The 13,871-nt window shown below is 36.4% G+C and overlaps 1 pseudogene; it reads left to right on the forward strand.

Annotated features, from left to right (window-relative positions):
- The window catches only part of LOC139875584 (probable acyl-activating enzyme 16, chloroplastic), a 31,269-nt pseudogene extending 22,932 nt beyond the window's left edge, over positions 1-8,337 (forward strand).
- Positions 8,338-13,871: the final 5,534 nt, after the last annotated feature.

Consider the following 13,871-nt stretch of genomic DNA (forward strand, 5'->3'; position numbering starts at 1 on the left):
ATCTCAAAACTTAAATCTAACATTGAAATTCATTGATCAATCATAGTTTATACAAAGAGTGGGATAGGGTTTAAATGTGTCAAAGGCTAACCCTAAAAATGGGAGTAATGGATTCCTTTTGTCTTTTAAGTAATTTATTTACAATTATGGGCTTAATTAGGGATAATGGTCCATTAAGCTACCAAATGGGGTATTTTGGTAAATTTACATGGATACAAATTACCTCAATAAAACTACGTCCTAACACGCCTAACATATCAGTTATTTTTAAACTAGTGAAATGACCCGTGGAAACACGGGTTTGTTTAAACGAAACAGTTTAATGATATGTTTTACGTATTAAGTGAATGTAAATGTTAAAGTCATTTAGTTTATTGCCCCGTGGAACCACGGATTCCGACTAAAAACTTGTCGTTGATTTTACAAACATAAAGTTCGCTCAAAGTTGAGTATTTATATTTATATTTATATTTATATTTATATATTTAATAATAATAATAGTAATAATAATAATAAATGTCTTTTAAATTTTTTTATAAAGGTAAAATTACAATTTAGGAGAGATTAATATTTCCATTTATAAAAGATTTCGTATTATTTTTTAAAGTAAATTAATATATAATTATGACATAATTATTATGAAAATTAAGCTTAATGATGACATCATCATTTTAGAGGTTTATTAGACTATATACATAGGAAATATAAGATGTATGTCACTCAGCCAAACCCGACCCATTTCAATCTATGCTAAAAAAATACAACCCATATTGATACTGTTATGGATAAACCCTAACAACCAATGGTGACTAATAGGCTGAGCCCAATAATAAATGTGCTAGTATCAATATCGGCTAACAGCTACCTCTTATGTATGTTAGTAATATTTTGTCTCTATCCCATTCTTAATCATTCTAGCTTTTTCCAATCATATATTATATACGAGAAAGGTTAGCTAAATGCTAGTATATTATGTTGTAATGATTGGGTTTATGTTCATATTTTTTCAGGTTAGAAATTTGTGGGAGTTGTTCTCTGTTGGGCCTAAGGATAGATATCTAAGTATGCTTCCACCTTGGCATGCGTATGAACGTTCTTCCGGGTATCATGCTCTTTTTCATGGAGTTGAGCAAATCTACACAACGATCAAACACTTGAAGGTATGTTCAGTATATATATAATAATAGATTTTCTGATTACACACTTTTTCACCTTGATAAGTAATACGGAGTAACTAATTAATTTGTTGTAGGATGATTTGAGGCACTATCAGCCGCATTATATCCTTTCGGTGCCTCTTGTATACCAAAATTTATACAGGTACATTTCCATGTTTAAACGTTTTACCTTTTGGCCTCATTTGTTTGTGGACTTTATGGTGCCAATAATTGAATGGCCCAATTCGTTGGGATGATATCATGATGACATCAACAATGGGAAAAAAGGAAAAACTGGAAAATAGAAAATTACCAGTTTACCCTTGTGAACAATAACTATTCCACCATAATTAGTATATGTGAGTAGTGTGTATCATGTTATGCTATTCGTAAACTGATTTCACTTTCATTCTTAAAGATCAGTATGGCATACATGCATTTCAAAAACATATACGAGGTTCAACCTTTATCGCTCTTCTTAATTTCAACTTCTATTTTTGGTATGATGATAAAATTTGAATTTGATAATTTGATATTATTGTTGTTGTTTCCTTGTAGGGTAATATTTTACCAAAAAACCAGAAGCAACCGTCTTACGTTGTTGCGATGTTGGAATGGTTATACGCACGGGTTGTTGCTGCAATGTTGCTTCCATTGCATTTATTGGCGCAAAAAGTTGTGTATAGTAAAATTCCCTCGTCAATTGGGATCTCTAGGGTATGATTTATAAACATCCTATACTTTCGACCCATATACTTATGAATGGGTAAGCAAGGTTATATTTTATTTATAGCGGGTCAACCAGGTCAAATTAAAAATGACTATAAACGAAAAGTCACAAAAAATTTATTTTTCCTCTTTTCGGGGTCTAACGGCCCTAACCCTGGCTGGGTTTAGGCTCCATAAATACACCAAAGTGTATTGATCTTTTGTTAATGGATAAAACCTCCTAAATCATTTTCTTTTGTTACTTACATTACTATTAAAATGATTGTGTTTTTAAGTATATATGTAAAAACTGTACAAAATATGCACAAAAACTGATATGAGCCAATTCGACCCGTCCGATTCCGCCGCTTGACCCGTTATCCAACCCTCTCACCTCTTACATTTCGCCACATCTAAAACAAATATTTGTTATGTGGATTGTGTATATGTATTTTTTTTTTTTTTTTTATTTTTTTTTTTATTATTTTGGGTAAAATAAAGATTATATTAAGCAACCAAACATACACAGGCCGGAATGTGTGGAGGTGGTAGCTTGCCTTTGCATGTTGACAGATTCTTTGAGGTTTGGAGTAACTGTATTATATTTAATACATAGTTGATTATATTTATATAATTTATAATGTTTTCACCAAAAGAAAAAAGTAAATAAGACGCTAAAGTTTTATATTTACAGGCAATTGACATCAAAATTCTAGCTGGATATGGACTAACAGAGTCTTCTCCAACAGTAGCTGGTCGAGGATTAGATTGTAACGTAACATACCAATCTCGATCTGACTTTTCACCATTATAGTTGGTCATATTTTCTAATATAAAGAAAATTTGATAAAATTAAAACCGGTGAAATGGGTCTAAAGTCACAAACTGTATTCATAATGCATAAAACTATTTGAACATTACTCTCTCTGTCTCGATTCAATAAGGATTTCTTTTTTGGGACGCCCTAAATTAATAGTCAACTTTCATAAATAATTAAGAATAATGAAGTAAAGTTCTTTTGTACCTTTACTTTATGCATTTAAAATAAAAAAATATGTAAAAAGCATTGGCTAAAACTGTAGCATGAATAAAAGTATTGTGATAATAACATTTATTAAACTGTGTACCCTTCTTTTATCTGTGGATTATTATACTCGGACGGAGTGAGTATTATTTTTGAAATTGGATTATAATTAATCCCTTATCTAAAAAGCAAAGTTATAAACAATGTTTTTCAATATGGAAAATAAGAATAAGTTACACATGATGAAATTGTTACAATCCATTCTAAACAAGTACTATACATATTTTGACTTGTTTCTCAAATCCCAACTTGCCATTTTTCCAGTGATATATCCAACACTAGTTTTGATAAATCTGTTGTTGGGAAATTACGGCCTCACTAATCCCCAACAAACGTCCAATGAAAAACAGTAAAGAAATAAGAACAATACACAGCACAAGATTTAACGTGGAAACTCCAAAACAGGAGAAAAATCACCGGCCCCCAAAGAGAGAAATTCACTATATCACAAATTGTTACAATGATATAGACGGCTCTCTTAAGCCAACTACACTCTCCAAAATATTTAACTAATACAACTCTCAAACAAGAGTAAGAAAGAAAGAAATAATCAAATACTTAAAGTGTATTGATTGGTGCAATTTGGAAGTGAGGCTTAACACTCCTTTTATAACCAAGTCACCCCCCTCCCATTTCTTCCTCCCACCTATGTGGGATAAACATATCTTCTACTAGCCAAAATAAACCAACAAATCTCCACCTTTTGGATAGAAGAAGATAACCATGCTTCCACTTTGCAAAAGAAACCGACGTAGATGCTTCCTCGACGACAACTTCAAGATCCTCATCTTCATGCCGCTGACATTACCTCTAACCCAAGAAATAAAATTTGCATCTTCATCGAACATTGTCAAGACCTGACAATCATTATCATAACAGACAATCATAACTCTAAATAGAATTATCATACTCCACCATAAAGAGTATAACACTTAGAATATCACATTCCAAGCATTTCACATCGGCACATGTTGTATACCCAGCTGAACTGTTATGGTGCAACTTCCTGTTTGGCTTTCCCTGGAAGTTTCATCAGCTACAACATCCGTTTCCACCACACACCTTGCATCAACGCCAAACCAATGCCCATGTGCAATTGTGGAACCGCTAACGAACATCCTTTTCCATGGTGGCGCGGACACACCATGAGGATGACGTGACCTCAGAGGAATTCGTCACTCTCCGTAATAACGGAGACATCATTAGCGCCTTTGGAGCCATTTGCCGAATTAGCTCCACCTGGACAATTAACCCTAACATGCCCAGTCTTCCCGCACCTCCAGCATACCAGATTCTTCCCGGAGTTTCTCTTCCGCCTATCTGAACACAACACTATCGTATCTCCTGATGACGAGACCCCGTTACCTTCCAGTCTTTTCTCCTCGGATAGGAGCTTGCTAGTAACGTCTTCAAACTTTAAAGTTTCCTTCCCATACATCAAAATAGGTTTCATGTGCTCATAGGACGATGACAAAGATAATATCAACCTCAAAGCTTTATCTTCATCATCCGTTTTAACTCCAATAGCCTCCAGTTCCGAAACAATACCGTTCAAAATGCTCAGATGATCTGAAATCTTTGAACCCCCATCCATACGCAGAGTATGAAATTGTTCTTTAAGACACAACCGATTTGAGATGCCCTTGCCCTGGTACAACTGCTCTAGTTTAACCCAAAGCTCCTTTGCCGTTGATAACCCGTGCACATTTGCAAGCACGTTCTTTGCAAGACACAAACGAATCGCACTTGCTGCCCTCAAATCCATATCATCCCATTCTTCTTCATCGAACTTACTGCTAGAATCACTGCCAGAAACAAAGGTGGGTTTACCTTTCAAAGCCTTGTGTAAACCGGATTGAATCAACACATCCTTGACTTGAACCTGCCACAAGCCAAAATTGATCCTACCATCAAATTTCTCTACATCAAACCTCATTGGACTGAACTTCGACATCGTATATGTATCCTAAGAACAACACTTTCTCTGATTTTGCCCACGTTTCGAATAGCCAAAAGATGTAGCAGGAAGCCAGGACCCTTTAAATCGGAAGCCCACAACTTGCCACTAACAAATCCAACTATTACTACGAATCAGAAAAAATATTGTCTAACCAGATACCCTATACGATCAATAGAACTCGTTTCTAATGTGGACGATCCACTCCCGTGGCAACCAAAGAGTATACTCCGACTCCTATAACCGAGACCCCCGTCAAACCTGACGCTCTGATACCAGTTGTTGGGAAATTACGGCCTCACTAATCCCCAACAAAATCCACCTAAATTTCCTATACTATCTTTAAATGATGCCTTACACAACTTTATTGTTAAAGTTTTTTGAGAGATATATTTGAAAAGTAACATCAAATGATGGTGGATGTAGTAACTTGAATGTTGAATATATCATCTCCAATAATGTTTACTTATTGTAGAGCTTTATATCAAGTTCATATATGTGACATTTGAAGGTTCTTGGCTCAGTTGGGTGTCCGATTCCCTATACAGAAATAAAGGTTGTAAATGAAGAAACAGGTGAAGATCTTCCTCCCGGTGCAAAGGGAATAGTCAAAATCAAGGGCCCACAGGTCATGAAAGGTTATTATAAGGTACATCAATAATTTCGGCCTGGTTCCCATTTTGAAGTGAAATATTGTTTCAGTTTTGCCTCCAAATTTTTTAAAATTGAACCTGACGAAACTGAAAACCAAACTAATGCAGTTTTATTAGATTGCTAATGATGTTTATCTATTTCTAAATAGAATCAAATAGCGACAAAGCACGCGTTAGATAAGGACGGGTGGTTATATACAGGAGATATCAGATGGATTTCACCTTCATATTCAATAGGTCGAAGTCGTAATGCTGGTGGTGTTATTGTTCTTGAAGGACGGGCCAAGGACACTATCGTCCTTTCAACAGGTAAACAAGCATCAAAATTTGAAAACAATTTCTTCATATATGATTATATAAAAAAAGGTGACGAAATTAGGCTGAATTGGGCCGAAACTGGGCCAATATTGTATGAACAGTAAGTGTACATTTTTTCCATTTGAATTGATTATATATAAAAAGGTGACGAAATTAGCATGAAATTGGGCAGAAATTGGGCCACAATTGTATGAACAGTAACTATACATTTTTTTTTTCTGTTAGAATATGTATAATATATGACTTGATAACATTTTTTAATGGTTACTAGGGGAAAACGTTGAACCGGAACAACTAGAAGAAGCTGCCATGAGAAGTAGTTTAATTCAGCAAATAGTTGTAATTGGCCAGGTGTTACAAAAAATCCTAATTCATCATCAGATTTTTTCATCAATCTTAAATACAAGTAGGAACATGGATTAATCAGGTGAATCCAGGATGGGCCAAAACGGTCGGGGGTCAGGTCGGGTCATTTCTTACACTTTTATTTTTTAGCTTTTATAACCAAAAAAATGTTTTAAGAAGCACGCATTCACAAGTTCACATTACACTTTGGCTGAGTTTTGACAACTTTCATTCTTAGCTACTTTTTATTTGATTACCCAATTTGACACATTCATTAGAAAATGGGTCAACGTTGTCACGTCTACCTATAGATATTGCATGATTTTGGTGATATTAATTTGCAAACTATATACCATAACTGAAAACTAGGATCAACGTCGTCTTGGAGCTATCATTGTTCCAAACAAAGAAGAAATTATGTCAGTTTTTGGTGCTGCTGAACTTAACAAGGAGAAAATTGTTGGCTTGATACATGAAGAGCTACGGAGATGGTAAAGAAAACTTCATCTCAAAATATTATAAATACTCTCGTTAAAGTGGTATATTAGACTACTAATTTTTATCTTGGATTCTTCTAACAACAACCTGTCGTTAAAATGCATCAATTATTTGTACAATTTCAATTATAACTGCCCCTTTAAAGTCAACACTTAGCTTCTATTTACAAGTAGTTTATGCATCTTAACGACAACCTAAGGGATGCCGTTAAAAGTCCATTTATCTTTTTTACTTTTTTTGTGTCTATACTTATTGTCTACGTAAAGGTAACTAGGTCCTATCTATTTCTGTTCATAGGTTAGTAGGAGCCTACGATTAGATATTCCTTCGTACAACTTATATGACTGTTTTTAACCCTGACGCTGAGATGTAGTCAATTCGGTGAAAAAGTGGGTTTGTGACTGTGACATAGCAATAAAGTTAACTAGTGGTGAGTGTTATATTTAAGTGAGTGAAAAGCAGTGGCGGATCTAGGAATATTAGTCACTGGTGTCACCGGTTAAACCTCAAAATATTTTCTATTAGATGGCTTATTTCAATGGTGTCACTCAAAAAAATTTACATTATCCAGTGGTGTCACTCAAAAAAATTTACACTATCCAGTGGTGTGACTAGTTAAAACCCCGAAAATTTTTCCACTACATCGCGTATTTCAGTGGTGTCCCGTGCCACCACTCACTCTATAATACATCCGCCCCTGGTGAAAAGATTTGGGTGATGTGGTGACGCCTCATTAGGGGGCGTCAGGCAGCCACCTGTGCCAGGCTGCCACATGAGATGCCACATAATCTCACGCCCATATCTCACGCTGGGTTAATTAGTCTAAATAGGATTTTTGAAAAAATGGTTTGGTCTAACATGGCCGAAATATTAGTGATAGTTCTTGCTGCTAGTGTATAAGCATAGATTCAATTTCTCTATATACATACAGGACTTCTGAATGCTCGTTCCAGATTGGACCTATTCTTGTAATTGAAGAGCCTTTTACGGTAATCAACATAAACCCTTCTCTTTTGTTTCTGATTAAAGTCCCTTTGTTCCCTTAATTTTTCATGTAACCAGGCACATCTAAGCTGATCTTTAGTTTGGGTAGCAAATGTGACCCGTTTACTTATAAGTGGGTTGACTTGGGTGTGTCAAATCTTTAGCCGGTCAAATTTGTAAATAAAGAAAAATTTAAATCAATATCTCAAAGTGTAATCTTTATGCTAAAAACCTGCTTGGTTTACTAACAAAGTTTGTTTATAGCATAACCTTTTATCATATTGGACACAGTAACTATTTAATATTTATTACTAGATAATCTGTAAATCTTGGACAATGTGTTTCGGGTCAACCCACTTCATCCCATACAAAAAAATTTCTTAGGTCTTTTTAAGTCCCAATCTTATCGATTCATAAATAAAATGTGTCAAAACTGTTACATCATATTTTGCTTATATAGTCCTAGAAGTGACTTTTACCAATTGCTTTAAATCTCAACTAATAAAACAAATTTCTTTCAACCTATGTTAACCCTTTCAGATTGAAAGTGGTTTGATGACTGCAACCATGAAGATCAGAAGAAACCAAGTTATGGAATTATATAAAGATCAAATAAATGATTTATACAAGTAATATATGTTGTATGTTTAGCATGTTTCATAAATGCAAATGTACTTTGGTGTGCTAGAAATATGTAACTAGCATCTTCTTAAGTATGATATCTTGTTTTTTATATCATTCGGTACGGTATCATGTTATTCTGCTGTACCAAAGATTATGTAGTACTAATACATAACTCCAAATTTAAGGTGGTTTTGATATAAACTATGTAAGTTCTTAGTTATCTAAAGGAAAAGCGGACTCAAGATTGTTAGAGCATAACAATCATCGTAAGAGAGTAACTTCGTAAGTTCATACGAAAGGGTTGGTATTTTTGATAAATTTAAAGAGGGTTAAACATTCAATGGATATTAAACACATAACTTAGTGTGTCTTTTGTGAAAATTTATGAAAGTTTACTCGTAAATAACAACAAAGCGGATTGGCTAATACATTGTTTTTAAATATAAGTTAAGCATCAAATTTGGGATGAACATTAGTGTTAGTTCATAATCCCAAGTTCTATTATGTAATAAGTTCTATTCGTATCGTACGTTGTATTTCAGTCATGTATGGACATCGTCATTAATACTTTGTATTTGAATTGCTTAGTATAATGTCGTGAAATGGTTAAGAGCAATTGGTTGGCTGCTCAGACCATCGACCGATGGTAGGGACCATCGGTCGAGGGACTCTCACCATCGGTCGTAGGTCCCTGACCACCGCCGATGGTCACTGGAATTATATATATATATATATATACGGGTTTTGTGGTTTATTGTTAGTTTACACACCACAAACCCTATTGCCGTCGTATTACTATGTGTTTATTGTCCCAAACCAATCCCCAACCGAATACAAGGCTCTAGGCATCGATTATATCAACTATTTGTTGGTTAGATTGATCTCGATAGTTAATCAAGTATTCGACTCACCCTAGTTATCGTTTCCGCCGTTAATCTAGGTTTATACGTTTGATCTAAGGTCCTAAGTATGACTACAAAGTGGTATCAGAGCGTAGAGTTGCTGATCCAAACGTTTTTGAGTCGAATTTATAGTTTTGTGTTTTAGGGTTTTGGTCAAAACGGGTTTTCAATCTAAAGTTGTGATTTTTACGTTTAATTCTTGTGTTTTCGAGTCTTTTATTGTTCAAGGGTGTTTTTCTGAAGTTTCTATCAGTTTTGTTTAAGTCTAGAACGCCAGAATCGATCAAAATTGAAGTTTTTGTCAAAAAGCCTAGCTTTTTCTGCTCAGATTCGTAAGAACTACCCTCGGTCGATCGTCTTAGACCATCGAACGTTCGTCTCAACCCTCGACCGTAAGTCAGACACCATCGACCGATCGTCTAGCAGTGAACCGGAGGACAATTTGTCATAACTAAGAACCGTTTGTCTTTACCATCGGCCGTTCGTCTTTTGACCATCGACTGATCGTTCTTGACCATCGACCGACAGAAGTGTCCATCGACCGAAGGTCTTTACCCTAAGAATTTGTCACTAAGTTTTCACCATCGACCGTTCGTCCACGACCTCCGACCGATTGTCTTTGACCTCCGACCGATTGTCATCGTCCATCGGCCGATACTCTTTTGAAACAGAATCATTTAATTTATCACTAATTTCATACTTAATCAGTTAAAATGTCAGACACGAACAAACAATTAACAAATGAATACAGTGCACTAGTTATCGCTCCTGGATTACAAAAACTGTTACTGAATGAAAGTGAAGCGGGATCTAACAACAAAGTACCTAGACTTGAGAATCTTAAAGACTTTTTGGACTGGAAAGTTAGGTTTGTTATTTATCTTAATGGTCAAGATTCTAGACTTTAGGAGTGTATTGAGAATCCTTATGTTTGGCCGTGTGGAGCTGAAGGTGAACCCAAAGAAACTCAACAGTTTGATCCTGCAGAGCGCAAACAGTATAATCTTGAGTGTAGATGTTATGCTCAGTTAACCCAAGCTTTGACTAAGGAGATCTTTCAACAGTTTAAGAACCACAATAAGACTTCCTATACTCTTTGGTTGGCTCTTCAATCTGCAACAGAGGGTACAGCCACGTATAGGGCAACAAAGGGTAAAGTGTTGAAGGATGAATGGAGGGTATTTGCAGCCCTTCCGTCAGAATCTCTTGGACAAACTTTAGAGAGGTACAGGTTATTGGTTGCTGAGATGGCAGACTATGGGATCGAGGTGCCTGATGATAAGGCAGTAAAAGTTTTGACACTAGGTCTTCCTGAAAAGTGGGATTATGAGATTGAGAAAATCCAAAACAGGTATATTGCTTCGGGTCGTCCTTTGACGTTGACAGCTTTCACTTCTAAGTTGATGGAGAAGGACATTCAGGTTGAAGCCAAAAGGAAGAGACTTGGTACTGTAGCTGCAAATGCTTCATCTTTAGCCTCTTCTTCAGGTCATGCTCCATTGCAGACAGCTTACATAACAGCAAGTGCTTCTCAAATGTCTGCACCACAGTCTCAGTCCGACTACTTTAATGCCAAATAACAAAACTCAACAATTAAGATGATTGAGGCTTCTCCAACTCAGCAGACTCAGACTCAGACTCTAGTGTTTGAGACTGATAATATTAAGAAAAGGTCTATTGAGAATATTCAGGAAGACATGGCGTTGGCAGCTATCGTTGTTAACTCATACAACGATATGATCAGTGTACAAGTGCTTAATAGTCATCTTGAAAACGAAGACTATGATCAGATTGATGAGGATGAGCTTGAGAGAATGGATATTCTTTACTGTATGGGTAGCATTGTGAGGCGTGCGAGGAAGTACTTGAAGAGAACAGGTCAAAGATCGTTGAGTTTAAATCGCGATTCCAAGTTTGGTTTTGACATGTCGAAGGTTAGGTGTTACAATTGTGATGAACTTGGTCACTTTAAGAAAACGTGTACGAGACCACCCAAGCCTGGTTATCATGATCCTTTTCTCAGTACAACCATTTCAGTCACTCCACAACATTTGATTGTTGAGAAAGAATCATCGGGTTCTGCTCAATCTAAGGCTTTAACGACAACATATGCTGATGAAGTATGTGACTGGTCCATTCCAGTAGATGCTCAGAGAGCTAATGTAGTGTTTGTGGAAAAGAGTGCAGCTGAAATTGAAGAAGAAAGAATAGTTAGGAGAAATTCAGGTTGTAAGGGTAAGGATAATCCAAATTGCACATGCTATGTGTGCAAGTGTGATGCTAGGTTGAAGAGAGCAGAGGAGCTTATGAAATGGTGCTTCAGAAAGAGAGTTAAGGAACAACTGTATGATAAGTTTCGCAAAGCCAAAGACTTATCAGACATTGAGTTTACTACTGATTCATCTGATGAAGAAGCGGGTATGAGTTGTCATGAAGGAACTTGGTTTAGAAAAGAGTTGGGACACTTGCTCAACTGTAATCTTCAGAGTGGTGATGAGAAAGTTGTTACGGTTCAGAGTCCAGCTTGTTCAGATATAAGTGAGGGTAAAGAAGGTTATGATGCTGATTACTCAGATAGCACGAGCTCAGAGTCCGAATCAGATTCAGATACAGATTCTCAGAGTGAAAGAAATGATTATGCATTCATGGCTAACACGTCCGGTAACGATAAGGTATGTAATGACTCAGTTTCTAATTGTTCTAATTGCATTGGTTATGAACAGGAAATTGAAAGGCTTGAATGTATTATCTCTAAGCTAAATGAGATATCTGTTACTTGTGAAACTTGCCCTAAACTTAGAATTTACATTAAGAACCTAAGCTTAGAGAATCAGACAAATAAGAAGAACTACGAGGATGCCCTTTTCTACCTAAATAAACAGAAGACTATGTAGAGGTGATTAAGTCTTTAGAAAATCAGGTAGGATACATGAAATCAACTATTATAGATGATGAAAAAGTGATTACCATGTATTTGGGACAGATAGAGACACTTAAGGCAGAAAAGGATTCCTTTAAGTTAAAATATGAGTCTGAGAAAGCTAGGATAGATAACTGGCAGAGGATGTCTTATGTGACTCAGACTTTTAATCATCCTAAGAGGGAGGGTTTAGGTTATTCTGAGGTTGCTCCACCACTGATGGGTGAGTATGTTAATAAGCCTGTAGAAAAGAGTAAGGATCCGGTAGTGGAACCACCCTATGGCAAACCTAAGGAGACCCCAGCTGTGAGTTCTAGTAAGGTAGTTGAGTCAAAGAACCCTCTAGAGGTTGTTTATGTGACAGAGTCCGATACTGACATCGACACTGAAAAAGAAAGCAAACCGTTTGTGCCGGTGACTAAGCCTGTTACAATTCTTAAGAATCCCAAACATAGTGGCAATAGGAGTAAGAGGCATAAGACTCCGACAAAGAGTGTAGAAAAGCCCAAACAAAGTAAGAAGAAGACTACTTTGTCCACTCCTATTAAGTTTGTTAAAGAAAGCAGTTCTGGTAAATCGCAGTTTAGTGATCCTAAGGTAGAACAATCACCAAAAGGTGAGAGTTCTAACTCTAGTAATGTGTCCAAGTATGTTCCGCCTAGTCGGCGTCAGACTGTTAAGCAACAAGTTTTGACACCCCCTACGACTAGACAACATGCTGAACCGCCTAGGAGACAGTTTTCACCGATTAGACGCAGATTGTTTAATTCTAATGATTTTGATAATGTTAACTGTTTTAATTGTGGGAGGCTGGGACACATGGCTGTGAATTGTGGACCCATTCGACAGAAACCCCGCAGGAAGATTGATCTTAGTCCAAATCGTTCTTTTAATAGAAAATCATCTTCACCTGTATTTAAATTCTATGTGAAATCAAATGAAACAAAGGTCTTTCAAACTAATGATTATTACAGGAAACCATTGCCTAAAAATACAGTTTGGAAACCTAAATCTGATGCAAGGGGTGGTCAAAGTCCTGAAGATCCTTCTGGATCTAAAGGACAATGGGTGGAATTGCCAGTTGTTGGTGTTGATGGGAAACCCACTGTCATTAGGACATGGGTGGCCCTTTCTAACTAATCCTCTTACTTTTATGTGCAGGCTGCCTACAATCCACGCTGCAGTACTTGGATTGTTGATAGTGGGGCGTCCAGGCACATGACAGGGAACTTGTCCTTACTTTCTAATGTGAAAACAGTGGATGAAGGACCAGTTTCTTTTGCTGGTAGTGAAGGAGGATTTATTACTGCTCAAGGTGTTATTGCTAATGAGAATGTCAGCTTTGATAAAGTTAATTATGTGGAGTAGATGTCAAATAATCTGCTTCCAGTTTCTCAAGTTGCTGACAAGAAGTATACAGTTGCGTTTGATGATAAGTTTTGTTATATTTTAAAGAAAGAATTTGTTTTTCCGGAAGACATGATTCTGATGACTGCTCCAAGGTGCAAGGATCTCTATATCCTTGATATGCGTAAGGCTCATGTTAAAGCAGCCACAGGCCATCAGGCCTTCGTTTCTAAGGCTACTGAACAGGAGTCTATTATCTGGCATAAGCGTATGGGTCATCTGAGTCTAAGGAAGATGAATAATCTAGTCCACAATGGATTAGTTGATGGTGTGAATGTTAAGAGTTTTCATATTCCTGATGTATGTCTTCCGTG

Source organism: Rutidosis leptorrhynchoides, chromosome 11 (assembly GCF_046630445.1).
Source record: "Rutidosis leptorrhynchoides isolate AG116_Rl617_1_P2 chromosome 11, CSIRO_AGI_Rlap_v1, whole genome shotgun sequence".
Lineage (NCBI taxonomy): Eukaryota > Viridiplantae > Streptophyta > Magnoliopsida > Asterales > Asteraceae > Rutidosis > Rutidosis leptorrhynchoides.